Source organism: Pristis pectinata, chromosome 8 (genome assembly GCF_009764475.1).
Source record: "Pristis pectinata isolate sPriPec2 chromosome 8, sPriPec2.1.pri, whole genome shotgun sequence".
NCBI lineage: Eukaryota > Metazoa > Chordata > Chondrichthyes > Rhinopristiformes > Pristidae > Pristis > Pristis pectinata.
This window is the reverse complement of record NC_067412.1, coordinates 39662076-39682459: the sequence shown is the minus strand read 5'-3', so window position 1 is coordinate 39682459 and position 20384 is coordinate 39662076. Positions and strand designations below refer to the sequence as shown.

The 20384-nt window shown below is 40.6% G+C and overlaps 1 long non-coding RNA gene across 1 annotated transcript in view; it reads left to right on the top strand.

The window, feature by feature from the left end:
* The window catches only part of LOC127573760 (uncharacterized), a 58851-nt gene extending 39223 nt beyond the window's left edge, over positions 1-19628 (top strand). Inside the window, exons 2-3 of the long non-coding RNA XR_007956812.1 lie at positions 18995-19064; positions 19455-19628. This is a non-coding gene — a long non-coding RNA (uncharacterized LOC127573760). The remainder of the gene's footprint in view (positions 1-18994; positions 19065-19454) is intronic.
* Positions 19629-20384: the final 756 nt, after the last annotated feature.

The following is a 20384-nucleotide window of genomic DNA, read 5'->3' as shown; positions in this document are numbered from 1 at the left end:
CAAATTGAAGAGTGTGCTTAACTTTAGAGGAATTAAGTGGCTAGTGATAATCCTATGTTATGACAGGATTTGTAAACAATTGCTTTTAGTAAGAGATAAATGGTGACCTCTCTGAGCATGATATGAAAATAAATTTCTTTGAATATGCTGGATTATGTCACAATCTCAAACTAATATAAAATACATAATATGGCTTTAATGTTAATATTATGGAATTTGATTAGCTCTTCAGTTGGTAGAGCTGAAGGAAGTTCAAGTTTTTAAAAAGTAATGTATTAGGTGTGCAATAAAGTAGATGACTGTGTTACTTTTGTTCAAGCCTGTGAAAGATTTGGGAGAAAATCTTTGGACTGTGCACCTTCCCCAGATTCCTTTTCACTCTGCAGTATAATGAAGACCCATGCTTGGTTAGTGATGGGTGTAAATCAAAGCCTTGCTGTATTTGCTGTATCTTTGTACAAGGGGTATTTTAACTGCAGAGACTACTTGCTGTAGAGTTGTGGTATACTCCATATGAGGCCAAGAAGGAATCTTAGCTGACTTTGATTTAGTGGTTTTGCAGGTGCTGCAATTGCAGCAGACAGCAGGACAACTGCAGTAAATCCATCCTATCTTCAGGCCATTGTTACTCAGCCATTCATCCTTTCGAATGTCTGGGTTGTCTGTTTCACTCTGTGGTGAGAAAATGGAAGAGGAAGGTCTCTTTGCGTGACAAGTTTGCAAGACTTTGGGTGGTTACTTTGTGTAAAGGAAAGACAGCAATAAACTGTTTAGAAAAGTCAGGCAAGTAATTTAAATGTAACTACCATATAGGTGCTCTTAGCCTGGTTTAGAGTACTGAGTGCAGCATTTACACCCAGTTAGAACTCTGGAGATAATTTGTTGGAAAGTCTGTCAAGTTAGGTGCATTTGTAGGAGTGAACAATAGGCCTTAAATCAAGTAGATCAGATAATATGTTCAATAAGAGCTGAAGCAATGAATGTCTTCTGATGGAGACTGAATAACATTCCTAGACGCTAACAACTGTACTTATCAGTTTTACCATGAGATTTGTTTTCATATCATTGTTTGAGTCATTAATCTGGTGATGAGGAAGGTTTGTGTAAGAAAATTGAAATTGATTGTGAGATCTCAAGGTGCTAGATAATTGTTAATTGTGAAATAATTAATCCTGTTACCTGTAAAGGACCAGAAATCGGAATCTTCATGACTGCTGGTATAAAGAGTAGAGTGTCAGCAGAATTTTGAGAAAAACGTATCTCTTCTTCCATGTGGTTTAATGGATAAAAGCAGTATTGGATTGTCCACTAACTTATTTCAGCATGAATATGAACAGTCAATCTCTGGTCTGAGTTGAGTTAATTGATCTCAAGTTTGTAAGTGTTATGGCCTTGATATCCTATGCAAAAGAGAACAAAATTGTTGACCTGCACTGCATTCTAGAATATCTTTGGAAAATGTATTTTATTTGAGGATATTGCATCCTCATTCATCTAAAGTACAACGTGTGCATTATTTAGCTAACTTCAAATCCTGCTTTCTTCTTGTTCATCCCTATTCTTGTTAGGTACTTCTGCCTTGCAAACCTCCACGATATCTACTCTGCTCTATTGCCCATCTGGATTTTATTTCACCATCACTATATAGCAACCGAATATACAACTTGATAGAAGGAAGCTGAAGCCTATCACTAACTTCACTAAGTTAGAAGGAAGCTGAAGCCTATTCACCAAGTTTCTTCACAGTCCTGAGATGGAACATTTTACTTTTTATAAAAGTGCTGCTTGCAAATTGCTTGTTTGGGATTACAGATGAAGGCTCAGATAAGGAACTCAAGACTGCTTGAAGCCATGGAACCCTACCTTGGTACTTTCAAGTAAAAGAACAATAAGAGAGGAAATGGATACAGATGACCCCTGCATTATGGCAGTTGGGGTAACAGAAATTCTCCCTTACAGAATCCTCATTTCACTACCAGACCATCTGGGATATGAAATAAAAATTAGTTCTTAAAAAGTTTATATGGGGGAATAAAGGATAAATTAATAAACAAATTAATCTTTTAGCTCACATTTTTTGACGCTTGTGCAGATGATACTGCTTTGTGTGATGGGAAATTGTGATTCAGACCTTTTTTCAGGGACGTAACCTTCCCAGTAATGTGGGGGTCTCCTGTAGTGGGCTGAAAATTCTTCTGCCCCTAAGTACATGCATTACAGCAATGCTGCACAATGTGCAAATGTTGCATTTTTTTCTGCCTGTTGTTGGTGCCCAGTTTGCTCTTGAGCTCCTCATGCAATGATCTGTGCACCTTGTTTACTACTGCATGTTAACAAACCAAAGTCAAGCAATGGTGCAACTTCTTCAACATTAATTGATACTATTGCTCCAGTTCTTGAAAAGGATCCCACCAATAAAGCAATTTTTGAAGCTTTCTGTTGAGCTGCCAGATGTGGGTCCTCAGCAGGCAAGAAGGAAGACCTCCAAGTTCAGTAACCTCAGCATTTATTTAGGGAGCTCCAGGGTCATTATGCCAGGAGGCCACCCAGTTCTGAATGGAAGCACCCAAGACAGATGGCCACCAGACACAGTGATGCCAGGAGTGAATCTCCATGGATCTTGGAGTAGTTTTGGGGAAAAAGGTACCATGTGCTTGCTCTTCTAATTAAGGATAGTGTTGTGACACTTGAATTTCAATCTGACTAATTGTATAACTAAAAGGATCACTGCATTTTGAAGGAGAAGTGTATTCTCTCTGATCTGAATTGCTGCAGTACACAAGTACATATATGTGCATGGATACGTTCACACATACACATACGTACATGTACAAGTGCTTTCTGATGAAGGCATGCAGAAACACACTGGGCATTGCAGCATGCAGCATGGAAACGGTCTCTTTGGCCCACCGAACTCAAGCCAACCATTAAATGCCCATTATGATAATCTAATATTAATCCCATTGTTTATGCGCTCCACATTTCCATCAACTCCTTCAGATTCTACAAGTTCAGCTGATTTGAGTTGGCACACCATAGATACACATACCTCACCGCTGACTCTCAGGCACATGCATTCACTTATACCTGAACTGCATGAGTGTGTGCAAGCACTTGCACTAGTGGGTGTGCCTCTCTCAAGGGGGATCTCATGTCTGCTCAAGCATGCATTTCCTTCTCTTGTAGTAGCCTGGGTGCAATCACAGAAGAAATTCTTTATGGAGGTAATTGGTCCAACAAATCAACTTTGAAAGCTGCTACAGATAAATAATACAAGGAATATTTTTATTACCATTAAATTCCACAAATTTTTGCCTTGAGTTACTGGTGTCATAGTGATACAGCTAATAGAACCTCTGCCATGAAGCTCCAGTGACCTGGAATCAACCCTGACCTTGCTGCTGTCTGTGTGGAATTTGCACTTTCTTCCTCAGATCATATGGGTTTCCTCCCACTACCGAAAGATGTACGCATTGGGAGATGAACTGGTCACTGTAAATTGTCTCTAGTTTGTAGGTGAGTGCTCGAATCTGGGGTTAACTGATGCGAATGTGGGGAGAATAAAAAATGGGATTAATGTGACGTTAGTGTACATGGTTGATGGTTGGTGCAGACTTGTGGGCCGAAGGAGCTGTTTCTATGTTGTATCTATGTATGACTTGATGACTATCTGTTTGTTTTCATTTAACCTCTCGATTGTGCTGCAGGGCAAAGAAAAGTGGCCTCTTAAGGTTTCTACACGACTTAAGTACACAGTTATTGTGTGTGCTGCCTTTTTCCTTAAATGCCTGTGTTCAATCTTGGCCAAATCTTGGCCAAAGTGAGCTTTTGTGATTTATGTTTAAATCACTGATTGTCCTGGTCAGTGCTTTTGCACATGACCAAAGTGAGCTTTTGTGATTTAAGTTTAAATCACTGATTGTCCTGGTCAGTGCTTTTGCACATCTACAAGTTACTCATGCAAAGGAAGAGGTAACATCAGCACACAAGTGTTTTTGTCAGCATGGGAATGTGAATGTCAGAGTGCAAGTAAATCGCTTTATCCTGACAGCTGCAACACTTAGTGTGTCTTCAAGAATCTTGCATGAGCAGGTAATGGATTACTCCCACTTTAAAATTCATTGCTGCAACCCTTTCTTGAACATGGGCACTGAGTGCAGTCACAGAGAAATTGTTATTGTTGTGCTGGCTGCTTGCCATGTCGTTAAGCCAATTTTAATGATGTTAAGATAATATCATCACGTGTGTGTTGATTTTGAATGACACGCCATAACACACTTCATGTCAAATGTGGAGAGTGCTTTGCTTTGTTTCCCTTGCCTGCTGATCTGAGCGCCAAGGCATGTTAGTCAAACCCCTCTTGCCACCTCTCTTTTGAGTAGATAGAATTAGTGATGTCCATGTGTGATAGATCATTGATAGTGATTAGCGGTGGAACAGTGATTCACAAATTGTGATAGATGGCACAGATTAACCACCCCCACCTAAAGTGATTCAGAGGCTGAGGTTCTGATTGACTGTGACATTCCTCATAGGTCAGGCAGTCCATGTAAAGATGCATCGTTGGCACACTGCCTGTGGGTTACAGATCTTTATCACAACTTCCTTTTATAAGAAACCCAAAAGGTTAAGGTTTTTTGTCTGAAGATGGAAGTGGATTTCCTGCCTTTTTTGGGGTTGGGTCTGCAGTCATAAGCCACCTCCTTGCATTGCTCCTTGGTCTTTGTTATCTTGCTTAAGATCCCACTGTTTTGTGCAGCCCATGTAGCAGAACCAGTATTGAAGTATCTGAGGTTGGGGGATCATAATTGGCGAAATGGGTCTAGTGCTTTCCCAACTCCAAATCCAATCTTGTCACGTATCTGCATCATATCAGATTTCTTTTTGACATAGTAGGAGGCAATCTGGCCCATTGAGTCTGCCACATCTTGGAGCAATTCCATTAATTCTATTCCCCCACTTTTTTTTCCTGTATCTCTTGCTCACTTGCTCTCACTCGCTCTCTGTTGCACATTACCATGCCTCATGATTGTTGGGTGCATCAGGGCCAATTAACGTAACAAGCAGCTCATCTTTGGGATGTGTAGTGGAGGAGAAAATGCAAACTTCCCACTGACAGCATCAAAGGTCAGAATTGAGCCTGGGTAACTAGAGCTGTGAGACAGCACAGTGTCAATGCAGCAGTCTGTAAAATTGGGTATGTGACTCTCGACAAGGCTGTGTGGTTAATTCTCTTTAAATTACTGTGCATAGAGCCTCTTTACAATGGTTATCTGGAAGTGATTCCCACATCACTAAACACATTATAATGGTTTTAGCAAGAGATCTTCAAAAAGAGTATTGCTTGAGAGCGATGCCATTTAAGCAAGCTTTAAGCTCACTGTGCATAGAGTTGTTGGGTAGAGTTTTGTACAAAAATGCAAATTAAGTTGAGTGGTGCATTAAAATGTGCAAATGTCAATGTCCTTTCCAGAGCAACATGGTAAATACCCTTATTATACTCATCAGTTTTGTTGGGCAGGACATGTTGTTCACGTGCCCATCATAAGTTCCTGAAAGGGGCACAGTATTCCAAACTCCATCATTGGAAGAGATAACTGGGCGGACAGAGGAGACGATTCAAAGATGTGCTCTGCTGCCTTGGTGTGGGTAGGGGCTGGTGTGAAATCCTGACTGATAAAAATGGAGGTGGTGTATTGGAGATGATGTTGAGGACTTTGTGTCCCTGCATTGGCAGCACACAGAGGCTCTGTGAGAGCAGTAGAGGGAGTGCACATTTCAATCATCCAGTTCAGGAAACCACCTGCCCCGTCAGTAGAAGAGTCTGCAAGTTTCACCATTGGCCTCCTCGGTTGGAACCCACAGAACTGAAGCAGAAATGAGTTGACTTTAATCCCGAGAGACAGCGTAAGAAGAAGCTGTTGCTGCTACATGATAAAATATCTAACCCTGTATCAACATGCTTCCAATAAACAGGTTCTGTTTTGTTTTGAAGTATGTTCTTACTGGCCTGAAGATTGCTGCAAGCAAACTTCAGGTTGCAGTTCAAATGGAATATAACAGAAACAAGTAAGTAAAACAGAGTGGAACCAGGGAGGAAATTGTCAGGGAGCTGGATCTTGCCTCCCATTACCATGCAAAGGTACAGAACAGTCGTGTCAGGAGAGAATGGAATCAATTATGCAAGCCCAAGGTAACTCAGAAAGGTGAGGGGAGAAGAAAAAGAAGTTGCAAGCTATTCCCAAATTGATTATTTATTATTACCTTTAAGTTACCATAGACACTTATTTTATTTGTTATCCAGATGTGTCCTCTGAACTGGTTATTGCATTGTAGGCAATAAATACTGAACAGTAGGAATCTGGCAGTGACTCACTGGGCAGTGTTCGAGTGGTTCTGATGGCGTAAACGGCAAGTGGTTTGTGAATACTGGAATTTAAATTAAACTGAATTGCTATCCTAAATTTCACTGTCTGTGATTTGCTCTTTATAGTGGCCCAGCAGTTACATTTGTTTCTAAACAATTGTTGTCACCTTTCATTGCCAGCTTCATAAAGTGTGGTAAATGCCCAGAGAAAGCATCTTAAAAAAAAGTTTAAGAGCTAAAGAAATTTAATTTGTATATCTTGATATGCCTTTGTGTTTTGCTGAAAAATTCACAGAAACAGATTGGACACTTGAGCTGCTCCTTTACATTGGTTTTACTTAGATGTTCAATTTGCTGCAAAAAGCAAATTTTAAAAACTGCAGATGCTGGAAATACAAAATAGAAACTGAAAAAGGCTGGAAATACTCAGCAAGTTTGACAGCATCTGTGAAGAGGGAAACAGTTGTTGTTTCAGGACTATGATCCTTCAGCAAAACTAGACCTGAAACCTAAACTGTTTTTCTCTCTATAAATGCAGCCTGACCTGCTGAGAATTCCCAATGTGTGCAAATTGATTATGATAGGTAATTTGTTTTGGTGATGTTGATACTGGACAGAATATTAGGAATTGTTCCCCAGCTTTTTTTTGTTTGAAACATTACCATGGAGATCATTATATCGACTTCTGAAAGCAAACTTAAACAATTTGTCTAATAAACAGTATTTCTAACACCACTGACTAAATTTCTGTACTCCAATCTCTGGAGTGGAACTTTTAATCATCAACTTCCTCAATTGGAGGTGGGAATGCTATACTTGACAGGAATGATCTGTCCCTGATCTGTGCTGACTGATCTTCATTTGCGAGCCATTCCAGTGTAGGCAACATCCAAACTAACCTCTATTCACTTAACCAGCAATCCTTGTTTGCTGTTGCAAAGGAAGAAAGAGACTTGCACTTATATAGCATCCTTGAGTCATTATGATCTCAAGATATGTCCTGATCAATCAGAATAGATCCCTGAGTAGTGGGGTCACAGTAGTACACAGACAGGAAGGTGTGACTTAGGAGTTCAAACTCCTCAAACTCAAACTCTCATGGCATCAGGTCAGACAAGGCTAAGGAAACCTCCTCCTGTCCTCGTCTGATTAATCAGTACTTTTCTATGTTGAACAACACTTGGAAGAAGCTTCCACATTTCCTTATCACGTAGAAGGCAGTTATTTGACTTATCATGCCCATGCTGGTTCACAGAGCAAGCTCATTCCCTTACTCATTTTTACCTGTAACCTGTTCTCCCCACATTCTGATCAATTCCTACAAGATTCTACCACTTGCCTGTACACTGGGAGCAATTTGCAATGGCAATTTGTAGTAACCTATTCACCCCCATGTGTTTGGGAATCAAGTGGAAACTGGAGGAAATCCTCGTGGTTACAGGGAGAAAGCACAAACTCCAGCACTGGAGGAACTGAGTTCTTCCAGCATCATTGTGTTTTTCATCTAGATTCTGGCATCTCCAGTCCCTTGTTCTCCAACACTGGAGGTCAGGATTGATCCTGGATGGCTGGTGCTGTGAGGCAGGACCTCTACCAGCTGCATCTCCAGCTGCCTTCTGGACAGTCCTTGGGGATCAAGCATGCTTGCTTTCACTCTGGTTCTGAGGGTTCTGAGATGGCTGATGAAGCCAATATGGTGGATAGTCTGTGAGGTAGTGCATGACTTCTCTGGCTTAAGCAGGGCTTGCTGTGTGATCTCAAAGCATAGACTCGAAGTTCTTAAAACTATCCTGAATGCTGCTACTTCATTCGAGAAGTCATGGGCCAGAGGTTCATAGGACCCAGTGGAGATGTTGCCTTTCTTCTGGGAGGCTTTGAACACTTCATTGAATTCTTTCCTCTCTCCACCTGTTAATCTCCTCCTGTGACACAGCTCAGAATAGACTGCCTGCTTCCAGTAGTTGAACATGTGAGTGACATGGGTGTCCAACAGAGCCAACTGTGTAATTAGAGTCTTGATGTTGGCCAGAGATAGGACATGGACATAGACATTATCATGACAGCATTGGTGATAACTTTCATGCCTCTAGGTGTTTGTTGTAGGTCCAGGTCTCAGAAGCATATAACAGAGCAGGAATTACTGGTTCCCAATAAACCATGCGTTTTGTACCAGGTCTGATGTCTTGATATTCAATTTTCCTTTTCCTCAATTGACTAAAGGCTGTGCTGGCACATTGAAGCTGATGGCTAATTTCATCAACGATGTCTGCCTTTGCTGAGGTGTGGCTCCTGGAAAATGGTGCATGTTTTTCAGGGTTTTGCTCTGAACATTTATTGACCAAGGGCAGTCTGGTACAGCGTAGGCAAGTTTGTAGAAGACCTCTTTTTGTTTTGCAGATGTTGAGTGCAAATGAATGAGTCGACGATGGCTTGGTGCCTGGCCTCCCAAGTGTACACCAACAAATGCATTGTCTGCTTACTGCAGCTTGATTAGAGGTTTGGATATCATTGGTAGTAGCTGTGGTTTGGTTAGTTCTCAAGGTTGTCTTTGCTCCCATGTGCTATTTATTGGAGGTGAGGTGCATAGTGCACTGGGAAGAGTGTTGGGGCGATGATGCAGCCTTGTTTGACATCTGTCTTGCCTGAGAATGACTCTGGCTACGTCGTAGACCATTGATTAGGATCGTGGCTTGCATGCTGTCATGAAGCAAAAGTAAAATGGAGACGGATTTCTGTGGGTAATTGAATTTGAGGAAGATATTCCAAGTGAACAATACTTGAAAGAAACAGAGAGTATATATAAACAGGATGTATCTATCACTAGAAGTAGCACCGTAGTATGACCACTGGCTGAGTTCTGAAGGACATGGCTACCAGACTGGCATGGAGATACCAGACTGACATTGTGGTAGAAAGTGAGCGTACCATTATATAGGGTAGAACCTACTTGACATTTTTGTGTCTGCTCCCACGTATTGCAGACGTCTCTGTTGATACTGCTAGGATTGACTGCTGCAAGTCCCTGCAGAGACGAAGTCCTTCCTTCACATTGAAGGCCTCTATTTGTGTTGAGTGGCATTGCCTTTGTACTAAGTGGGATTGATTCAGATCCAAACTGGCAGTTCAAAATTGTGTTCAATTATCCATTAGATCAGTAGCGACATCAGAAAAGTCTTATAACCTGTAATTTTGAATCTCACTATACCAAAGGACTCATCCTTCTTCAATTGTGAGTGTGCGGGGGCAACCAAAATGGTGCAAACTGCTGCAAAACACAATTGCATGCATACTAAGCAGTAACAGCAGCATGTAGCAGAGAACACTAAGCAATCTCTCAACCACTGGATCAGCTCTGCTACATCTGGTTGTAAATGGCAGTGGACAATTAAATAGTTGATAGGAGGAGGAAACTCCAAGAACATCTCCAACATAAACATTGCTGGAGTTCAACATGTGTGCCAAAGGTGAACTTGAATCATTCATAGTCAAGTTTAACTAGAAGTTCTGAATGAATGGTTAATCTCTTGAGGTCCCCTCCTTTCCACCCCGGAAGCTAGTCTTCAATTCACAATTGAGAAAAGGCTGAGCACTGGATACTGCAAATGCCATGGCAGCAGTTATTGTTCTGAAGAAGTGCTCCAGAAATACTTTCATCTCTGGTCAAGATATTCCAGTAGAGAGATGTCACTTGCATTACCAGGCAGTGTGGAAAAATTGCCCAGTTATGTCCCATCCACGAAAGACAAATCTAATCTGGTTTATGAATGCCCAAGAACCTGCTGTGCCACTAGCAGAGTGATGGAGGGTGTTGCTGATTATTTTATTGAGGAACACTGAATCCACCAATAACTCAGACAATATTCAGGCATATGCAATGTATATGGTTCTTGCCACTTACACACCCAACTCCCAGATAATAAAGATGTCCAAGGATGTTTAATAACATTACCATTGTTGAATTGCCCATCATTAACATCACTATTAACCAGAAAATTAACTGGACCAGCCAAAGAAATGCTGTAGTTAAAAGAACAGATGAGAGGCTGGCGTTCTTAAAAAGAGTGACTCTTACCTTGGCTCTCAACCTTTTCCACCACTCCACACATTGCAATAGAATTTTCTCCACCTGCCAGGATGAGTGTAGCCCCAACAATAGTCGGGGCTCAACGTTATCCAGAAAAGAAAAACAGGCCAGTTTGATTTGCACCTATCCAGGGGACTATGGATACAGTCTTCACCATTTATAAAATGTATTGTAGTTACTCACTTATGGTTATTCTGACATGGGTCCCAAACCTGACGACTTTCACTTAGAAGGACAAGGGCAACAAGCCCATGGGAATGATGCTACCTGCAGGTTCCTCAAGTTGCACATCATTTTGACTTACAGATATGTTGCTGGGTTGGAATCCTAGAACTCCTTCCCCAGCAGTGCTGTGGGCTGGGCAATTAGTAAAAGTTCTTAAATAAAAATTCCCCTCCCTTTATAGGTTGCCAAACAGTAAGCATAATAGAACCAGAAATTACTGCTATATTTATTTGCTAATAATATGAAAACACTAACTTAATGACTAGAGACTTCACAAAGGTTTATTGGATTACAGTAATTCAGAAAGATAATAAAACCATGACACAGTTTTTATTTGTTTGAAACAATATATTTATGCTGATTAGTAGGCTTAAAAACAGAAAATTCTTGAAAAACACAGCAGATAATGGCTGTTTCTCTTTTCATAGATACTGCTTGATCTGCTGAACACTTCCTTTTTTTATTAATTTAATATGATCAAAACTGCAATAATCTCATTATAGTTAGTTTATTCAGTTGAAAAATCTAATTTTACATCAAAACCATTAAAACACCTTTGTGATCTTTAATAAATGTTGCCATGGATCATTTTGCCATCATCCTGCTCCTAAAAATCTACACAATCAGGATTTTAGTCAAACATGTCCCATTCTCTGGTAGATCCTTTAAAGTTGAAACTGGAAGCTTTTTTTAAAATTTTGTCATACTTTAATATTAACTTTTTTCAATGTGGTATTTTCATTGTGTACGTATCTCCATTTCTGATTACTCCTTGCGTATAACATCTGCTGTAATGTTAATGCATTACTACTTATAAAATGGGAGAAACGTACAATGGAAAGGATTTCCTTTTGTAGTATTCATCCCAGACTTCAGATTGCCAGTTGCTGGAATTGAATGCTGTATTGCTTTCTTTGCAAGTAGTGAAGCTCTCCAAACCCACATGGAATTTAGGTTTTAATGGGGAGGTGTGTGTGTGTGTGTGTGAGTTTTTGGCTATTAGTATTGAAATAATTGAATTTGAACTTCTGACTTGCATCTACGAGTATAACATGGTATAGTGAAAGAATGCAAAGTTTGTATAAGAACAATTAAAATATATGGGTGATTGTTCAGAAAGTTTCCAATATGTTCTGCATATGTCTGCAGATTCTTATGGCAAACTTTTAATAAATGTATTTTAATTTTGCCACAATACTTGTGTTTGCTGATCAAGCTTTTAAAACAGCTGCAGAAATTTCAGGTAGGCTAGGCTAAGCTTTCTCCTTAAAGGTCCCTGTTTGCTCAATACTCCCTAGGTCTATCGTGCATTGTGTACATTCTACCCTTGTTAGTCCTTCCAAATACATCAGCCTGCAATTATCAGGATTAAATTCCATCTGCCATTACCCTGCCCATCTTACAAACTGATCAATACCATCCTGTTATTCTCAACACCTCCAATTTTTGTGATAACACAGGAGAAACAAAAAATGTTCCATTTTGGTGACTCTGAAATATTCCTGATAAATGAAAGGACAGATTTTTCAATTTTAACAAAAGCAGACATTGAGCCCAAAATTTATTTCTAATATGGTAAACTTTCCAGAACCACTAACTTGTAGCCAAGTAAAACCAGGGGCCATTAATGTACTTGTGCAGGTGCCAGCGTTTCTACGTGGTATCACTTTATTTGGACAAAAATCTTATTTCCTGTCTGGTGCTGATGACTGAAGTAGATGACTCATTGCGGTAAGGGTTAAAGAACAATAGTATGATACAAACATTGAGTAATGCAGTACTGAGGATAGATTGTGAGGAAGGAGTGCATTTTTCTTTTGTGTGATTGCAATTGCATCATAAAATACAATACAGAATAATAGTGGGCTGGGGATGGGTCTGGTGGAATGAAATGTAACTGCTCAGTTTCTTGCTTGGTAATTCGCAACAGTAGTCATCAGACAGGATATTCCGCCCCTATAGCTTGTTCAACCATTTAGTTAGATCATATAAGATCTGCATCTTAATTCCATCTGCCCACCTTGATTCCGTAATAGTTAATATCGTTATCTAATAAAAGTCTGTCAATCTCAGTTTTGACTTTTGCAGTTGCCCTCCAGCTTAAGCTATTTTTTTGGAGGAAGCTTCAGATTTCCTTTCTCCTATGTCTGGGGGAAGATGCATTCTAACATTCCAAATAGTCTATCTCTAATCCTTTAGGTCATGCCTCCTGGTTTATCGATTCACCAGCCAGAGAGAGTATGTACTCTATCAATCCTTTGATCGTCTTAAACACTTCAAGTAGATCACTTTTTAATCTCACATTCACGAGAGTGCAAACATAATTAGTGCAACCAAGTAAACAATGTCATCCATAAATCATCCTAATATATATAAAGGAAGAGGCAAACTAATGATCACTGTTTTTTTGAAAATAATGATGTGTTTCCAGTATTGTCAATTTTCTCATCCAAATAAGTTTGATTTATTCACTAAGCTTTCAGTAATACCTCTTTAGAAAAAGTCTCATGATGAGATTAAACTAGTACATTTAGGAGGCTCTGCGGCATTATTTCAGAGATGCAAAACCACATAACATTATCTCTTTGGCGATTGCCACAACTTTCAATGGCACTCAATCCTGATGGCACCCAAGCTCTTTCGGGGGTTTGCGGGGAAGAATGGTTTCATCCCATTTCTTCTTAAGCACTGATTTGTTTATTTCAGTGTTGGATACATTCTTTCTATTTTGTCATGCATAGAACAGAACAGTACAGCACAGGAACAGACTCTTTGGCCCACAGTGTCTGCACTGAACATGACGCTGAGCTGAACTAATTCTCTTCTGCCTGTACATGATCTATATACCTTAAACACCACTGTCATTTTTTTCTGCTTCCACTACTCCCCCCAGCAGCCTATTTCAGGCACTTCTCACTCTCTACAAAAAAAACTTGCTCTGCACATCCAGATATTCCATCCGTAACCGCGACCTGCATCTTCCCGTTGCCAGTCACTTCAACTCCCCCTCCCACAGTATCACAGATATGTCAGTCTTCTGCCTCCTCCACTGCCAGGAGAATTCCACACGCAAACTGGAGGAACAGTACCTCATTTTCTGTCTTGGAACCTTGCAGCCTAATGGCATGAACGTTGAATTCTCCCACTTTAAGTTCCTCCAGCATCATGGTGTTTTTCATCTAGATTCCAGTGTCTGCAGTCCTTTGTTTCTCTTGGTCTGCACATCTCCTTTAAACTTTCCCCCCTCACCTTAAATGCATGTCCTCTAGTATTTGACATCTTTACCCTGGAAAAAGATTGTGACTGTCATGCTCCAGAGAAAACAACCCAAGTTTGCCAAACGTCTCCTTTATAGCTCATACTCTCTAATCCAGGCAGCATCCTGTTAAACCTCTTCTGTACCTTTTCCAAAACCTCCACATCCTTCCTGTAATGGGGTGACCCAAACTGCACACTATACTCCAAGTGCAGCCCAACCAAAGTTTTGTATTAGCTGCAACCTCTCCTTCCTTACTTTTATACTCAATGCCCTGACCAGTGAAGGCAAGCATGCCATATGCTGCCTTTACAATCCTATCTACTTGCACGGCCACTTACAGTGAGCTATAGTCTTGGACCCCAAGTTCCCTCTGTACATCATTGCTGTTAAGGGTCCTGCCATTAACTGCATACTTCCCCTTTACATTAGACTTCCCAAAGTGTAACACCTCACACTTGCTTGGATTGAACTCCATCTGCTATTTCTGTGCCCACATCTGTAGCTGATCTATGTTCTGCTTTATCCTTTGACTGCTTTCTACATTGTCCATAAATCCACCAATCTTGGTGTTATCTTCCTCTATTGCAACTCCATCCCCTTGATCTGCATCGACATTCACTAGGACAAAGCAGACTGCTTCTTGGCATATCTTCCTTCATTGTTTGCAACATGTCTTCACTGTGATCACAACTTGAAGCCTCAACAAAGGTGCACTGCCACAAGGTTTTTGTTTGGCGCCTCCCAAACTTGAAAGGCATGGAAAATAGGGGCCCACACGCAAGTTCCTGTCTAAGAATGCACACTATCCTACTTGAAGGTCTAGATTCTAGTTACTTTATCAATGTCCTGGAGCTCCTTACCTAACAGCACTGTCTTCAGTAAATTGACTACAGTAGTCCAAGGAGATGACTTTCCAATACCACCTTGAGGGCATGTAGGGATGTGCATTAACTGCTGGCCATGCTCAAAATACCTATTTCCCACGAGAAAATAAAGATTTCCCACTTTTAAATTTTGTAATGTTAGATGTGCACGTACAACTAAACTTGTATAGCAAAATTGAATGTGGAAATGGGTAGCAAGTTGATCAGCATCTGGGGGGGACAAAGGGAGAAATTTTTGATCTTATTTAGTGGTTAATATGCTACTCATTTCAAAAGAGCAAACTCTCTTTCTCTAATAGCATTGTGGGTATACCCACACCTCAAGTACCATAAAACATAAAAGCAGAATTAGGCCATTCAGTCCATCGAGTCTGCTCTGCCATTCAATCATGGTTGATTTATTTTTCCTTCTCAACCCCATTCTCTCGCCTTCTCCCTATAACCTTTGACACCCTTACTGATCAAGAACCTATCATCCTCCACTTTAAATGTACCCAGTGACTTGGCCTCCACAGCCATCTGTGGCAATGAATTCCACAGATTCACTACCCTCTGGCTAAAGAAATTCCTCCTCATCTCTGTTCTAAAAGGACGTCCTTCTACTCTGAGGCTGTACCCTCTGGTCCTAGACTCTCCCACTACTGAAAACATCCTCTCCACATCCAGTCTATCCAGGCCTCTAAATATTTGGTAGGTTTCAATGAGATTTCTCCTCCATCCTTCTAAACTCCAGTGAGTACAGGTCCAGAGCCATCAAACGCTCCTCATGAGTTAACCAAACTGCAGTGGTTCAAGGTAGCAGCTCACCTCCACCTTCTCAAGGGCAATTAGGATGGGCAATTAAATGCTGGCTCAACCTGTTAAGCCCACATCCCTTGAATGAATGTAAAAAAAGAAATGGGGGCAGGTGTAAGGCATGTGATCTGCTAGCTCAATTAGTAATATCATAACAGACCTATCTCAGCTTCACATTCCTAGTCTATGCAATATTTCTGTATTCCTGTAAATACCACAGCAGAGAAATCTAATCCAGAGCACTTTTGAACACTCTTCAAATAAACTGATTTTGCTTATTGTGTGATGAAGATTATCAAATTGCCTTTGGATCTTTTATGCATAAGGCCACGTACATAATTTGGATATGAACACAATGGATAACTTGCACAGAAACCACCTTCAAGATTGTGCAAAAAATGAGCTGCCAGAGGAACTTAGTGGTTCAGGCAGCATCTGTGGAGGCAAATGAACAGTCGGTATTTCGGGTCAAGACCCTTCATCCAGACCTGAAATGTCAACTGTCCATTTCTCTCCACAGATACTGCCAGACATGCCGAGTTCCTCCAGCAGCTCGTTTTTTGCTCCAGATTCCAGCATCTACAGTCTCTTGTGTCTTCATGACCTGAGACCAGCTTTTGGATAACTTGGTGTTTCCACCAATGTAAGCAAGCCTGATCGTAAGCATGATACCAATACCAGTACATTACCACTTCCTCCTCTCCATCTGCATGGATCTTTTTCTGATCTTCAAGGTCCTGGTTTTCTTCTTTCTTTTAAACACTATTTGACTGCCCTCACTTTCCAACACTTGACTGAAGTTCTGATAATTCTTAACCTGCACATCTGGGCCTTACTTGGATGTGATCACCACCCTATCTAATTTCCTTGCAAAGCACAATATGTAATGCTAAGTCTATTGTGCACAATTCTTTTGACCAACACAATTTTGCAGGGCGGGGCCATGTGTATTGACATGTGTTGACTCACACATTATTTTAACATGCCTTGAAGAATTTCTAGGCATAGATGATCTTGATTATGTTCAGTTTTTAATTTCAAATAGTCAGCATTTTATAAGTTGTCTTGTCTCCATTTTGATATGTCCAAGGTTCTCAGAGCAAGGAAGTTCTCTCTAGCATGCTAGACAGCAATTTTTCCCTCAACCAACATAACCAAAAATCAGATTTGAGTTGTTGTCACGTTACAGTTTTTGGGAGCTTGCTATGTGCAAATTGGCCATTATATTTCCATGTAATAAAACAGTGATGGGCTTTGACACAACCTGAGAATGCAAAAGATGCTTTATAAAAGTTAATCTTTTTAATAGGAATTTTCAGGGAGGAAAAATTCCCATGAATTCAGTAGCCCCTTTTTGGGACCAATGAAGGCAAAGGGAGGGTGGTGTAGCATAATCTACAGAAAATGCTGACAACACTTCCTGTATCAGAACTGACAATTTCTGCTGCAAGTCATCCATCTGTGATACTAGTTCAATTTTTCTCTCTTCATTAGCGTAGCCTGACCTTTTGGGCACGTTCTGCAGCCTTGTAATTTGCAACATTTATACTTTGTATTATTGTTGTCTACCTGCCTCCCTTTTAACTCATTGACTGCAGGGCCTTTACAACTTATCCCTACAGCAACCCTGGCCTTACCCTGTCACAGATGTTCCCAATGTCTTATCCATCCATTTCAGCTTTCTCTTCACAGATGCTGCCCGAGCTGCTGAGTGTTTCCAGCATTTTCTGTTTGTTTTCCAGCATCTGCAGTTTTTCTTGATTTTCATTTGGTACAAACTAAGTTTGAAATAAGACTGCAGCTTGTAAGGTAGATCAATAATAGAAAACGAAGGAGTATGATATCAACAGACATATATGGTCCTTCAGCCCACCCTGTCCATGCCAACCACCAAGTACCAATTTACGCTAATCCCGTTTACCAGTACTTGGTCCATAGCTTTCTATGCCTTCACGAATAAAGTACCCATCTAGATTATAACCCATTATATGTTGCGAGAGTCTCTGCCTCCACCATCTTCTTAGGCAGTGCATTCCAGCAACTCTGCATAAAAAAATCTGTTGCTTATAGACCCTCAAAACCTCTTGCTCCTTGACTTAAATCCATGCCTTTAAGGTAAAAGATACCTCTTTTTATTTACTACTGTCCCTTCTATCTAAACCCCTCATAACTATGAACACCTCTATCAGACGCCCCACCCCTCTGCCGCCTTCACTCCAAAGAAAATAAATCTAGTTTATCCCATCTCTCATAATTGAGAGGCTCTGTCCCAGGCAACATCTTGGTGAATCTTCTCCTCACCCTCTCCAGAGCAATTGTGTCCATGCTATACTATGGCAACTAAAATTGCGTGTAATATTCTAGATGTGGACTCCACAATGTTTTATAAGCTGTATCGTGACTTGCCTCCCCTTGTATTTTATGCCCGGCTAAAGGATGCTAGCATCCCGAATGCTGCCTTCACCAACCTATCTACCTATGCTGCCACCTTCAGGGATCTTTGGACTTGTACACCAAGGTCCCTCAGTTTCTCAGTACTCCGTAGGGTCCTCCCATTTATTGTAGTGTTCTACCCTTATTTGATCTAAAATGCATCACTTTGCACTTATCAGGATTAAATTCCATTTGCAGTTGCTCTGGCCAATTTATCAACTGATCAGTAGCTTTCTGTAATGTGAGACTACCCTCTTTGCTGTCCACAACCCACACCAATTTTGGATGAGACATTGAATCTATGTCTCTCCCGTCTTTTTGGATAATTGAATCAGGCTTGTAACAGCCAGGAAGGATATTGGAGTAGGTAGTGAACTGTGCTGGAGTCAGTAGCAAAGGAAAAGAGATTGTGAAAGAAGCCAGAGATATTGACTTTAGTCTTTGCAACATTCATCTGGAGGAAGTTGTGACTCATTCTTTAATTAATGTCATATAAACTGTTTGACAGTACTTGATTGGTTAGGGCATTCTGTCATTAGCACATGTTTAGAAAGCAACCAATCCTTTGTGAAGGGAAAACGCCACCAGGAACAGCAGGTAGAAAAAAAAGGGAAGGGGCCAAAGTCATGTTGTGAAAGAAGCAACGATGGTAAATATTTGTTGGCTGTGATCCAATAAGTTTGAATAGAAGCTGGACAGTGGAGGGAAAGCAATGGAAGCAGATGGAAAAGCCTGCAGAGGGAATAGGAAGTGGTAGAAGAATAAAAATGTGCCTTTTTTTTTGATGCATCGATGAATATAAATAGTATCTTGTTTATTGCCAGTGAAGAGAGAAAATCCAATAAACCAAAGTGCCTAGTTAATTTCTTGCTGGCTGGTCAGATATGAATTTAATGTGAAAGATGTTACTCATTTGATCTTTGACAGTTTTCTGTTTTTCTTTACAGGAAAATTGAAAAATAAACCTAATTTGAAAATCTCCGATGAAGTTTTCAAACAGCCAGTTACCAGCCCAACGTAAGAGAACCCATTATTAAATTGGATTTGCATGTCTACTTTGTGTGTCTGTCTTGTAGCTGTATGCATTTAAAAGAAACTAGTAAAAGTCCTTTATACCAGATTTGTAGCATCTGCAGTCTGTGTCTCCAGTAAAAGTTCTTCTGATGTCCTTGAGAAAAAGGCACCACCCAGCAAAAGACTGGTCACCCCTACCAGAATATTTTGTGTTTGTCACCTGAAGTGTGTGTGGGTGCGTGTGTGTGCTGGAGGGGAGGTTGGTGGGTCATGGGTTGTGTGTGAGAAAAGAGAACCAGCCAGGCTTCTGGTTTCTAATGTCTAAAATAGTCCCAGCTGAAAAGAATCTAATGTCACAAGAAGCCATGATACTCACTCATGTCCATTGTTTAGGATAAGTGAAATATTGGAAATGCAATAGTGCTGGAAGCTCTATGCAATTACTAAATACAACGTGAGGAGACGGAAGAATGATAAGACTGGGAGAAGAATGATATGAACTGATCTGCTAATTCCAGGAATATTAGTAAGGTTTGGATCATTTGACCATTTATTTAATATAGCATTATATTCTTCATCAGAAACTTTTTTTTTGCTGCTTCAAGATTTTTTTAGTCATCAAGTAATATAGCACAGAAACAGGCCCTTTGGCCCAACTGGTCCATGCTAATCACATATCATCCCTGCTAGTCCCAGTTGCCCGCGTTCGGCCCATAACCCTCCAAGCCCCTCCCCTCCATGTACCTATTCAAATGCCTCTTAAATGTTGCAATTGTACCTACCTCAACCACTTGCTCTGTGAAAGGAAATTACCTCTCAGGTCTCTTTTAAATCTCACCCCTCTTGTATTTGTGGCCACTAGTTTTGAACTCCCCAACTCTGGGGAAAAGACTGTGATCGTCCACCTTATCCATACCCCTCATGATTTTATAAAATTCTGAGGTCACCCCTCATTCTCCTACGCTGTAAGGAATAAAGATCCAGCATGGCCAAGCTCTCCTTGTAACTCAGGCCTTCTTCTCCAGCTTGACAATGTCTTTACTATAACAGGGTGACCAAAACTGTACACAGTACTTCAAGTGTGGCCTCACCAACAACTTACATAACAGCAACATAATAAACTTCAACTTTCTTTATACAGTACGGTTACAGGCCTTTCTGGCCCAATGAGTCCGCGCTGCCCATTTAAACCTAGTCTTTGGAATGTGGGAGGAAACCGGAGCACCCAGAGGAAACCCATGCAGACATGGGGAGAACATACAAACTCCTTACAAACAGTGACGGGAATTGAACCCTGATCGCTGACACTGTAATAGCATCGTG